Source organism: Myotis nattereri (assembly GCF_964212035.1).
Source record: "Myotis nattereri genome assembly, chromosome: 3".
Classification (NCBI taxonomy): Eukaryota; Metazoa; Chordata; class Mammalia; order Chiroptera; family Vespertilionidae; genus Myotis; species Myotis nattereri.
This window is the reverse complement of record NC_138077.1, coordinates 79593644-79607173: the sequence shown is the minus strand read 5'-3', so window position 1 is coordinate 79607173 and position 13530 is coordinate 79593644. Positions and strand designations below refer to the sequence as shown.

Here is a 13530-nt window from a genome sequence, read left to right as displayed (position 1 = left end):
GGAGTAATTATCACCTTTCAGAAAGGCCTTTTCTTGGAAAGGTGTAGGGTATTGCGAGTTAAAAGCACTGACTCACAGAACAGGAGTTTGAAACATGTTCCCAACTTCTCATGTAGTCCCAATAGCTATCTAACCTTGAACTTAATTTCTGTGAGTCTCAATTTCCCCATCTGTTAAAAAAAAAAAATGATATGGACCTCAGTTTCTTGCGATTACTAAATTACATAATGCATTGGAAGTGCTAAGTGTGGTGTCTGACACATAGAAAGCACTCAGTAAGCATTTGCAACTTTCTTCAAATTTGCCTTTCTTCAAAGTAAGTTATTTTTTATATACTTTGTGTCACACCACTGGGCATTTTTAGGATTACCAAAAAGGTATTTAATTAGACCCTGTGTAGGTGCCAAGGATGTGATGAGTAACAGCTTTCAAGGGGCAATTTCCAGGTAAATTTTCAGTATGGGGTAGAGAGACACAAAAGCAAGTGGTATGTCATGTTACAGAAAATACAGAGGAGGCACAAAAGAAGGATCATTCTTCAGAGTAGGGACATGACTGAATGTCCTAACAATCTAACAGTATAACACTGAGATGGGCACTATAGTGCTCAATGAAAAGAAATTTTAACTATGGAAACCTAGTTCCCCTTTGGAAATAGTTCTACTTAAAGAAAAATATTAAAATAATGGTATTGTTAAGAGTACAACCTACCAAGCATATAAAACTAAGGCTCACCGAATGTGGTGGTTTTTAAGTGCACCAAAAAACTCCACTTGCTCTCTGTCCTGCCATTGTCACAATAGGGATGGTAATCACATCTACTTGCCTAGAGTGATGCTGAAAAATAAAATAATCCCACTATATGGTAAGTCAGCTTACTTTTCACAGTTCCTTCTGCAGGCCAAAAGTATGGAAATATAATTTTTTGTGTAAGTGACTGAGATATATGAAAAGTTCTTACATTTTAATCTATTGTTTTCCATTAATATATTATAAACTAGAGGCCCAGTGCACGAAATTCGTGCACTGGGGCAGCCGGGGGGGGGGGGTGTCCCCCTCAGCCTGGCCTGTGCCCTTTCGCAGTCTGGGAGCCCTCAGGGAATGTCCAACTGATGGCTTAGTGCTGCTGGGGAGTCAGGAGAGGCTCCCGCCACCGCCATTGCGCTCAGCAGTCATGAGCCCAGCTTCTTGATAAGCGGAGCTCCCGCTGTGGGAGCACACTGACCACCAGGGGGCAGCTCCTGCATTGAGTGTTTTCCCCCTGGTGGTCAGTGCACGTCATAGCGACCGTTTGTTCTGCCATTTGGTCAATTTGCTTATTAGCCTTTTATTATATAGGATTAGCTTCTGGATTAGTTCTCTTGATTTAGCCCAGTTTTTGAGAATAGCAGTATATAAAACACCTAGATTTTGAGAGAAGAAGAACAAGTTTGAAAGCTTTGTGATTATCCCCGAGAGAGCAGATAGAAGAGGGAAGGCAGACCCTTTATCAAGGTTCAGAAAGAAAGAATGATGCTATAAAGGGTTTTAAAGTTAAAAACAACAGAAACATTAACTATAAAAAAGCTAAAAACAACTCTCTCCATTCATACCTTGCACATTTTTGGTATCCTACTTTTTCCCCAGAAACAAAAACATATTTTCCTAAATCACCAACAACTCATTTATAGCACAGTTTTTACGTACATGAATAATACTGCTTCATACAGATGTAATTTATTTAAAAAATTCCCTATTGTGGACATTTAGATTCCTTCCATTTTATCATTTTTATAAAGAACACTAGGATGGCACTAGCCGGTTTGGCTCAGTGGATGGAGCGTCGGCCTGCGGACTCAAGGGTCCCAGGTTCGATTCCGGTCAAGGGCATATACCTTGGTTTCGGGCGCATCCCCAGTAGGGGGTGTGTAGGAGGCAGCTGATTGATGATTCTCTCTCATCGATGTTTCTGACTCTCTATCCCTCTCCATTCCTCTCTGTAGAAAATCAATAAAATATATTTTTTAAAAAAGAACACTATGATGAAAAGCCTCAGATTCCAATTAATTTTTACACCTTCCTGATTGTTGCCTTAGAATAAATTCTTGGATGTGGAATTGCTGGGTCAAAGTTATGAACCTTTTAAGGATTTGAAAACTGTAGCTAAACAGAGCTCTATAAATAGACTATTTATATCATTACTAGCAATAAAAGAGAGTACCCATGTTTTACTTTATAACTTTGCCTGAAACTAATCTTGAATCTGATCTCATTTTTAACATAATATGATGTTTAAAAGTGAAAAGTGATTGTTAGTAACATGAATCAGACTTTCCTACTGACTTGGACTTTGATTTTAGAGATGTGCTACTTCTGAAGAAAAAATTCTAACGTATCATCAAAACCATACTGAAACACAACATTTTTTTGAAAGATATTTTGCCATTGTCAATATAATTTCAGTATGTTTTCCTTTCCCTATCAAAGTCAGGTTTGATGGCCTAGCATCACTGCTCTTCCAAAAACAGCTTCTGTAACTCCTTCTCTAAATGATCTGAAACTCTGTCCCTCCTGACCCCCCCCCCCCCAATACAATCCATGTCAAGCCTTAGAGTTCAAATCCAGGGTTCTGGCTCACCTTTCCCACCACATGAGGGATTCAACAATAGTTTAGTGTTTATAGCACTGTCCTTACATGGTCCTGACAAGTTTAAATTTGTTTAACACTGTAGAATCCCAGCTTCATTTTATCAAATTCCCTGTCTTGGTTTGGAGTATGTAAATTTCTCCTATTTAACTAAATTTCTACTCACCAACTCTCATTTCCTCCCTATTTATCATGCACACACATTTATCATGCCCATAGCATTTTCCATTTTATTTCTGTGAATTTCCCAGTAATAACATGAAATATCAGAGATGCCTGGCAAACAAGTAATTTATACCTTAAGGAGATGTTTCAGAAGAAAAATATTAGCTGGATTTATGAGGCTGAGTACATGTTTTCTTAAAAATAAGTAATTTCTAACCCAGTTTTATCACTTCATATCATGCATTTGCATTTTTTATTCTGAGTAAATATGACATTCCAGGCATTTCATGCCATAATAAAAACTGGAATATACATTTAAGGAAAATGTACCAAAAAAAAAAAAAAATCACATGTGGCAATCAAAACACTGCTTACCAAACATTTCCTTCAAAGATAGCAAAGAAATCTCAAAATGGAATAGTTACCATTTGTGTTAATAGTGAGGACCAAATTTAAGTGCAATTAAAAAGATAAAACATTGGGCTTCCGGTCAAGATGGCTGCATAGGTAAATGTGGTTTCAAATACTTGAAACCTCTAAGAACTACATCAAAATTACAAGTAAGCTAAATAACAACCATCATTAAAAACAGCCACCCCTAACCAGTTTTCTCAGTGGGTAGAGCATTGGCCTACAGACTGAAGATAAGGGGTTTGATTCTGGTCAAGGGCACATACCTCAGTTGCAGGCTCAACACCTGGCCCCAGTTGGGGCACATACTAATCAATGTTTCTCTACTTCTGTTTCTCCTCCTCCCTTCCACTCACTCTAAAAATCAATGGAAAAAATATACCCTGTGAGGATTAACAACAACAACAAAAAAAACCCACAAAAAAAAAAGCCAGAGTCCTGGCCTATATGGCTCAGTTGGTTGAGCGTTGCCCCTTCACCAAGAGGTCACTGGTTAGATTCCCTGTCAGGGCACATGTCCAGATTTTGGGGTGTGATGCCTAGGAGGGGGTGTGCAGGAAGCAGCTGATTGATGTTTCTCTCTTTTATCCTCTCCTTTCATCTCTCTCTAAAACAAAACAAAACAAAAAATATTAAAGGAAAAAAACAACAATAACAACAACCCTAACTATTAATTAAAAAAACAACAACACACAAAACCCAGCCAGAAATCTAGCTGAACAGAATTTCTATAAGTAAGGATATAAAGAAGAAGCCACATTGAGACTGACAGGAGGAATGGAGACCCCAACAAGCTGACCCCACACCCATGTGTGGCAGTTAAAAATAGGGAGGTACAGACCTAGCCAGTTTGGCCTAAGGATTGAAGGGTTGTAGGTTTGATTCTGGTGAAGGGCACGTACCTCAGTTGTAGGCTTGATCCCTGGACCAAGTCGGGGCATGTGCGGAGGCCATGATGTGTCCCTCTCACATCGATGTTTCTCTCTTTCTGACTCCCCCACCCCCCTGCCCTTTCCACTCTCTCTAAAGTTCAATGGGGAAAAAAAATCCTCAAGTGAGGATTAACAACAAAAACATAGGGAGGTATATCTTCCCTGCAGACCCCTCCCTCCCCCAGAAGCCAAGGGTCCCAGCCTCACACCAGAACCCCCAGCCCAGGGTCCCAGTGCCAGGAAGAAAAGTCCCCAAAACTTCTAGCTGTGAAAACCATCAAGGATTGTAGCTGAGTGAGACCCAAGGCCAAACCATCAGGCATTCTATTTAAAGGGCCAGCTCACAGACTTGGATTCACTGGCTTTGAGCTACAGTGCTGGGGCCACAGCTAAAAGGTGGCAGGGACATATGGGGAAGAACTAAATTGTCAGGCTGCAGGATGAGTGCTGGAGGGGCAGTTTTCTCCCATACAGAAGACTGGCAGAGGCCATTGTTCCTTTTCTGAGCCAAAACCCCCAGAGGCAGGCACCATATCTGAGTCTCCATCAACCTGGCTAAAACTGTTCCATCCTACACCCCCATAATTCCCTAAAATGCTGCCCAACCCAACTCTGGGGCTCACCGAAGCCCTTTCCAGTGGCCTGTCTTGGCTCTTGCTGCTAACTTCCCTAAAACCTCTCAAACAAGCAGCATCGGACTTCTGTGTACCCTGTGCCTCTGACTAAGTGGCCCCAGGGACACTAGTAGCAGCTAGCCTTGGCTCACAGCTTGGCCTCTCCTGGGCATCTCCAAGCCCAGCACAAGTAACAGCCATCTGCAGATCATTTTGTAGTTCATGCCAAGCGGCCTCAGGCAGAGTACAGGTGGTTTACTAACCTTGGCCTGCACCTCCTGGGAGGCTCCAGAGCCAGTGCACCAGGTGGACTTCATTGAAGCAACAACCAACCACCTCCACAAGACACTCAAGGGGCAGACTCAGCCGGCACCAGCATCCCACTGAAGCAAGTCCTGCTCTATGTGGTTGGTCTCTGCATAGCAGTTCCTCTGCTGTGTTCACTGCCAGTCCTTGCAGCTGATTGGCCTGGGGGGAAAATCCCTTCTCTTGACAGTAACCAAGGCTCAACTACAACAGGAGAATGAACACAGTCCACCTGGAACACCCAGCTTGGGTGACCAAGGAAGTTGCTGTGCTACTAGAGGCCAGCGGTTCTCAACCTGTGGGTCGCGATCCCTTTGGCGGTTGAACGACCCTTTCACAGAGGTCGCCTAAGACCATCCTGCATATCAGATATTTACATTATGATTCATAACAGTAGCAACATTACAGTTATGAAGTAGCAACGAAAATAATTTTATGGTTGGGTCACACCATGAGGAACTGTATTTAAAGGGCCAGAAGGTTGAGAACCACTGCACTAGGCACTATGGAACACTTACTACATTAGGCCACTCTACCAACACAGGGTGACATAGCAGCTCTACCTAATACCCAGAAACAAACACAGGGAGGTAGGCAAAATGAGGAGACAAAGAAACATGTCACAAATGAAAAAACAGAACAAAACTCCAGAAAAAGAACTAAACAAAATGAAACAAGCAATCAATCTACCACTAGTTATAAGGATACTCATTGAGCGTAGCGAGATTTTCAACAAAGCAATAGGAAACATAAAAACAGAGATAGAAACTTAAAAGAGAACCAGTTAGAAATGAAGAACACACTAACTGAAATGAAGAATACATTATAGGAATCAATAGTAGAGTAGATGGAGCAGAAGATCAAGACAGTAATTTAAAAGATAAGGAAGCAGAAAACACCCAAGATCAGCAAAGAGAAAAAAGAAAAAAAAATGAGAATAGTTTAAGGAGTCTCTGGGGACAATTTAAACACACCAATATTCACATCATGGGCATGTCAGCACAAGAAGAGAGAGAGCAAAGGACTGAGAACCTATTTGAAAAAATGAGTGAAAACTTCTTGGTGCACCCTCCCTGGGGCATGTCCACTTTAACCTTTTGAGTGAATCTTCTTTCAGAAGCATCCTCATAAGACCTGCAACCAGGAGAGCAATGGGCAGCAGCAGCTTGTCCCAGACTAACCTCCCGAACCTGTCTCCAAGGCCTTTTCTCTGACTTTCCAGTGAGCTGACAGCATCTCCACCTTTGCTCACTTCTTTCCCATAATGTTTCTAGGGAGCCAAAGTAGACCTATCTAGTCTCTCTCCTATTGATTTTTCTATCCTAAGTCCTTCCTCATTTCACTGTCCCCAGCTTTAATAAATATACTCTCAAAATAAAAGCTTCCATAACCTGGTGAAGGAAACAGATATACAAGTCCAGGAAGTGCAGAAAGTCCCAAATAATATGAAGCCAAAGAGGCCCACACCAAATCACATCATAATTTAAATGCCAAAGGTTAATAGACAGAGAAAATCTTAAAAGCATTAAGATTCTTAACAACAGTTACTTACAAAGAAGCTCCCATAAGATTATCAGTTGATTTCTCAAAAAAAAACTTACCAAGCCAAAAGGAACTGGCATGAAATATTCAAAGTGATGAAAAGCAAGGACCTACAACCAAGATTACTCTACCCAGCAAAGCTATGATTTAGAATAGAACAGATAAGCAGCTTTCCAAACAAGAAAAAGCTAAAGGAGTCCATTATCCCCAAACCAGCATTAAAAGCAATGTTACAGGGTCTTCTTTAAGAAGAAAAAGAAAAAAACATGAATAACAAAATGGCAATAAATATATCATCCATATTGTCAATGCAGCATTATTTACTATAGCCCAATATATGAAAGCAATCTAAGTGTCCATCAATAGATTAATGGATAAAGGAGTGTTTATATACAATGAATTATGACTCAGCCATAAAAAGCATGGAATCTTGCCATCTGCAACAACATGGATGGACCTAGAGGATATTGTGCTGAGTGAAATAAGTCAGACAGAGAAAGACAAATGCCACATGATTTCACTTAAATGTGGAATTTAAAAAACAAGATAAAGGAGCAAGCAAAATAGAAACAGCCTCATAGATACAGAGAACATTTTGATGATTGCCAGATGGGAGGGGGATGAGGGGATGGGTGAAAAAGGTGAAAAGATTAAGAAGTACAAATTGGTAGCCCTGGCCAATGTGGCTCAGTTGGTTGGAGCATCATCCTGTGCACCTGAAGGTTGTGGGTTTGATTCCTAGTCAAGGTACATGCCCAGGTTGCGGGTTCAATACAGGAGGCAGCTGATCCATGTGTCTCTCCCACATCGATGTTTTTCTCTTTCTCCCTTCCTCCCTCTCTAAGATCAATTAAAGAAACACACCAAGAACTGCAAATTGGTATTTATAGAATAGTCACAGGAATGTAAAGTACAGCATAGGGAATATAGCCAATAATATTGTAATAACTGTGTATGGTGTCAGATAAGTACTAGATTTATCAAGGTGATCACTTCATAAGCTATATAAATGGTTGTATACCTGAAATTAATATAATATTATACATCAACTGTAATTAAAAATTATTAAAAAGAAGAAAAATATAAATTCCTGCATGTTTTAAAAGGGAAATTAATAAATATAATTTCCTGTTATTTGGAAGCTGTGAAAAAAAAGAAAAAAAGAAAAAACATTTCCCTGTAGGGCACCTCTGTCATTTGCTTTATGTCAAATTACTTCTTACTCTAAACAGATTTGTGGATTAATCAAAACTCTAGCTAATCATCTACTCAAGAACACTCCAGTCCTAAACGGTTTGGCTGAGTGAATAGAGCGTTGGCCTGCAGACTGAAGGGTCCCAGGTTTGATTCCGGTCAAGGGCATGTACCTTGGTTGCAGGTATATCCCCAGTACAAGGTGTGCAGGAGGCAGCTGATTGATGTTTCTAACTCTCTATCCCTCTCCCTTCCTCTCTGTAAAAAAATCAATAAAATATATATATTTTTTAAAAAAGAACACTCCAGCTGTTCTACAGCCATACTTTCCAACATGATAACATTAAGTCATTAGAACAGCATTTATATTAAACTAGAGGCCCAGTGCACAAAAATTTGTGCACTGGTAGGGGGTATCCCTTAGCCTGGCCTGCGCCCTCTCACAGTATGGGAGCCCTAAGGGGATGTCCAACTGACGGCTTAGGCCCACTCCCCTGCTAAGTCACAGTCTGGCCTCCCTCTGCAGGAGGCGACTGGGCAGGCCGATCAGGGGACAGCCCTGCCCCCCTGATAACCCCTCTGCCACTGCTGGTCGCTGCCGCCCCCCAATCGCCATCCCCTTCCTCTGCCCGCTGGCACGTGCCTTGGCTGGCCTGGCGCAGCCTGCTCGCTGGCCCCAACCCCGCCAACCAGTTGTTCCGCTGTTTGGTTGATTTACATATTACACTTTTATTATAGAGGATGGATGGTCTTTTTATGTGTTTATTTTTGTGGAGACTCAGCTAGAGAACTCCCCTGGCTTCTTCACGCAGAAGAATTTAGTGGCTTATTCTCACCATTTCTTTGATGGTTACAATCTTCATCAATAAACAAAGAAAGAGGCACAGAATGACAAAAATGTTGGAAGGAAAAAAAATCACTCCTTAATCTTCATCTGTGTTGAAGTCTGAGTAAGGCATGCCTCAATAATAACAAAGCAAAGCAAATCAGATAAAACTTCATCCCAAATAACCTCTGGATGGCGGAAACAGAATTATCTTCTAGACTGGAAGAATTTAATCTTGAAATATGCCTCCCTGTGTCCGCTGAGTAGGCCTGTATTTTTTTAGACTGATTATATTTTGTTTGTTAAGAAAATATGGGACAGTCACTTAGTTCCCGCTTCCAGATCCAGAAAGAAACCTTAAGAATCCATGAAAATTTGTGATTTCAAAACAGACTTTTCATGCACCGTGGCTGAGCCCTCACAACTGCCTGAATCATGCAAAGGACCCAAAGAAAGTTGGTTAGTTTCTTTGGACTTCAGCGATACCATAGAAGGTTGGGGGTTAGAGGGACGAAAAAATAGCACAAACATATAAATGTCAACATACGAATGTCCAAACCTTTAGAGAAATTTTATTAAAAGTTATTTGAGATTAACAGGGGATATTCATGAAAGCAAGATTTCAATAGACTGAGAAAAATGCTTCCAAGAAACGACAGTTTGCAGCTCGTTTTATGCATTTAGAATTAAGGAGGTAAGATTGCATGAAGGTAGGAGAAAGCAAGGCAGACTGCATTATAGGATAGTTAACAAGATCATGTGTTCTCTTGATGGTCACCAACCTTTTGGACCTCACAGACCACCAGTGGTCCGTGGACCACCAGTTGGTGACCGCTGCTTTAGAAGGAGAGGTTTGGAGGCGGGCTAGAAGGGGGTCGACGGGGGAAGAAGAGGGGCATATGTAATTCTTTCAACAATAAAGATTTAAAAAGGGAAAGAAAAGAAGGGTCTGAAAAGAGGCATTTCAAGGATGTGTTAACCTAAATACTCAAACAATGGACAGGGCTTGCTTAAGACAAAGATAAGCCTTTAAAGAAGTTACATATCTAGGGAGTAACTACCAACCATGACCTGCCCTGTTAGGAATTTGTGATCAGATTACCTTGTAAGGTTACTTTCCTTAGAGCCCCTTTTTTGTCCAACAAACAGACAATTCAGATGACACTACTCTGCAAAATGTTTCACAATGTTCAAATTTTGCTTTTATTAAATAATAATTACCCATTAAACTTTTTCACAGATGCTATATTCATTAATAATTATTTTCATTTAAAATATATATAAAAAAAGAAATGAAACATAAAAGGGTATGTGGAATGGGGGTGGATGGGGGAGTTGTCTCACCCTCAAATGCCTTCAAGTTATCAGCAGGGTAAGGTAAACAGGAGCAGACTGGACATATACAATAGAGAATGGTGAGACCATGAAAACCTGCAAAGTCCAAGTCCATTCAGTCAGTTTTCTGAATAATTACTCCAATAAGAAATATTCTATTTCTATTTTCAATAAGAAATAGATCCTATGGCACAGTTAATCCAGAAATGAAGAAGCCAGACTTAAGGAGTCCAGCTTTGGAGAACAGGATATGTACGGTGAGGCAAGAGGACAAATGTTCTTTGTAACTTAAGAACAGAAGACAGGTTCTGAATCTGAATGATAAGCACTGGACTCCAAAAGCTAGGAATTGTAGGGGAGATGGACAAGCCTGATTCTCGTGGCTCTTTTCTAGCTCCTCTTCCCTGCTCATGTATTAGCTCCAGGAAGGCAGACATCTTCTGTTTATCTCTGTATCCCTTGCCCTTCACAGAGATGCCCAATCGATATTTATAGAATAAATTTACTGCTTTCTCCAAACATCGTTACTAATATAAGCACTACATCTGGTAGCAGCAACTAAAGAGATTTCAAAGAAGCTGTTGGTTTCAGTGGAAACCTCTTCCCAAAGGTCCCCTGCTCTTTGATGATGAGAATAGAAATTTGTTATTCTTTTTTGTGCTTCTAAATGTTTTTATAGTGACCCACAGATATGAACCTCCACTTTTTCTACACTATAGAATAAATGTAGAAACATTAAATGTCTTCAAATTTATACACACACACACATAGAAAACAATATAATACATAAAATAAAATGACAACACAGGTGCAAGCAGCAAAAATCAACATTGTGAGAATTATGTATTAACAAACAACAAACAACAAATAATGTGCAAGAGAAAATATAGAGGGAAATTATAGGCTAAAAGAAATTTAGACATTTCTATAAAATGCAATGCATGATCTTACTCAAATCTTAATTTCAAAACACTCTATAAAAGAGAGAAAGAGACAGAGAGAGAACAAGAGAGAAAAAATATCAGGGAAATCTGAACGCTAATCTGGGATATTTCACAATATGAATTATTCCTAATGTTTAGGTGCATTAATGCTCTTGTAATGTGTATTTAAAAAATCTTGTATTATATATTCTATATTATATTTCGTAATATTATATTGCAAAATCCATGCACTCAGGAAGGGGGGGGGGGGTTCCCTCAGCCTGGTCTGCGCCTTCTCACAGTCCTGGAGCCCTGTGATCCATCACCCCACAGAGGGAGGCCCCGCCCACGTGCTGCAAAGCTGAAGGCTGGGTAGCCTGGGCCTCCCTCTTTGGGGCAACCAATCACATCATACGGCCTTGGCTGGCCTGGTGCCAGTGGGTGTCATAGAGTGGTCCTCCAGACAGTCATTCTGCTGTTTGTTTGTTCGGTCGATTTGCATATTAAGCTTTTATTATTATAGATAATGAAATAAGATGATTTGGAATTGCTTCAATATAATTTGGAGTCAGAAGCAGGTATAAGGGAGGCAAAATAATTTTCTTTCTAACCTTTCTGAGACTTGGCTGAGACCCCCAGTAATAAAGGACAGTTTAACAAGCAAAAAAACAAACAGAAATTTATTAACATGTATAATACCTCATAAATACATACATGGGAGATACCCAGAAAAAAATGAGTAACTTCAAAGATGACCTAAGCCACCAACTTAAATACCGTCTTCAGCTCAAAAATAAAGAAAGATTGAGGGCAGGGTTAGTGGGGCTTGGAGGCAGCTAGTTATGAGAAGCTATCAGGAAAAGTAAGGGTAAAGCTTGTTATGGAGATTTAAATTGCTGCCTTTTCTAATGATAAGATTCTCTTGTGATTTCCTCATTTTTTTCTCTTCCTGGCACTGAGAGACACTCACTCTAATAGTTCCTTCACAAATGTAAATTTCCTTTAGAGAAGGGTTATATTCTCTGTTCTTGTTTTTAGAACTTATGTATCTGTTGTCGCTCAAAATAACCCTTATGCCAGAGGCATATTTGGGGGTGGCATATTCGGTTAACATATGCTGATAGGGTGGTAGAGAAGAAACAAGACTTACAAAGGCAAAGCCCACATAAGCTTTGTGGAGGTTCAGAATGAACCACCCCTGGATGTAACTCAGTGGTATGCAGATTACTTGGAGCTAAAGGCAACAAGATAAACTTCTGCTTCAGGCACAAGATAAACTTCTGCCTCTTCCTCAACTACCTAGGAGAACTTGAATAAGCTATTATCAGAGATGACTTCTTTTGACCTATCTATAAGTTAGTGCAAACTTCTGTTTACTAAAGGTCTGATCTTCTTATCATCCTGCAATGACCTTTTGAAGCTCCCAAGGCACCTTACCTCATCCCCAGCTTGGGATGTCTTATATACCCATGTTCCCTTCTATCTCTGAAGCTCTCTTGCATGTGGGGTCTCTAACTCTCTGATGTGGGCGGCATTCCCATACATAGTATGTATTAAATTTGGTTATATTCTATTGATAATCTGTCTCATATTTATTTATTAGACCAGCCAAAAGAAACTTGAGGGTAAAGAACAGTTTGTTCCTCCCCGACAGCTCTCTTTGTTCCCCCAATACAAGGAATACTGCTTATTGGGACAGAACACTGCCACTGAGGTAAACACGAAGTAATTCATGAACTCCAAATTGTTTCTAGATTTTTTTCTGGAGAATCAGAAATCAAGCTAAGTAAGAGGTAAAACTATTATGAATCTGTGAGTCATTGCCATATAGGACCACTTTCCTCTTTCAGAGAAAATAATACAGATAATTTTTTCTTTTCTAAACTACTCTAAGTTTTACAATAAGACTAAAAATCTCCACAGAGAATTGTTTTAAACATATGCAATTCCATTTATGGGTGAAATAAAGTTTTTCCTCAAAATACAAAATTAAGAAAGATGATATATATATATATATATATATATATATATATATATAGTAGCACATAAAATCATCATGAAAACTTACATCTAGGCAGAGATAAAATAGCTAATATACAATCCTTACAAAATTAAAGATGAATAATCTCAGAACATTTTTACCTTGGAACTTAACTAATATGATGATAATAACAGTGGTAATAATTGTTGTGCCCAGATTTCAAGGTTCCCAAAAAGCCCATCAGGGAGCCAGCGAGTCCGATGCAAAAGCAAAGAGTCCTTCATTTCAAACCTAGGTTTGGCTCGCCTGCCCCCCCTTACTGGCGCAGCAGCAGGTGGCAGAGAGAGGGAAAACTCTGTGTGGAGAGAGGTTTTATAGGGGGTTGGGGTAAGGGGAGGAGAAAGGACTGTGGGCCCTGCCGATTGGCCAGGCGCGAGTCGGTGTCTCATTACACAGGATGTGGTCATAGTGATGGCATGCACTTCCCTTGACTATCACTGGCCAGTCCAGAGAAATCCTGGGCGTGGCCAGCAGCAGCATGGCTTCCGGGAAGAAGCCTTGCTGAGCACATGGCCAAGGTAAGATGGAGGGCATAGCCCTTACCCTGGGGCAAGGTGGAGGGCGTAGTCCTCGCCCTTTCAATAATTAGATCCTAAGAAGTTGCAGGATACATGA

At 40.3% G+C, this 13530-nt stretch overlaps 1 protein-coding gene across 2 annotated transcripts in view; it reads right to left on the bottom strand.

Moving 5' to 3' along the window:
• The window catches only part of CMSS1 (cms1 ribosomal small subunit homolog), a 406540-nt gene that overhangs the window by 292434 nt on the left and 100576 nt on the right, over nucleotides 1-13530 (bottom strand). The gene's annotated exons all lie outside the window — the stretch shown is intronic.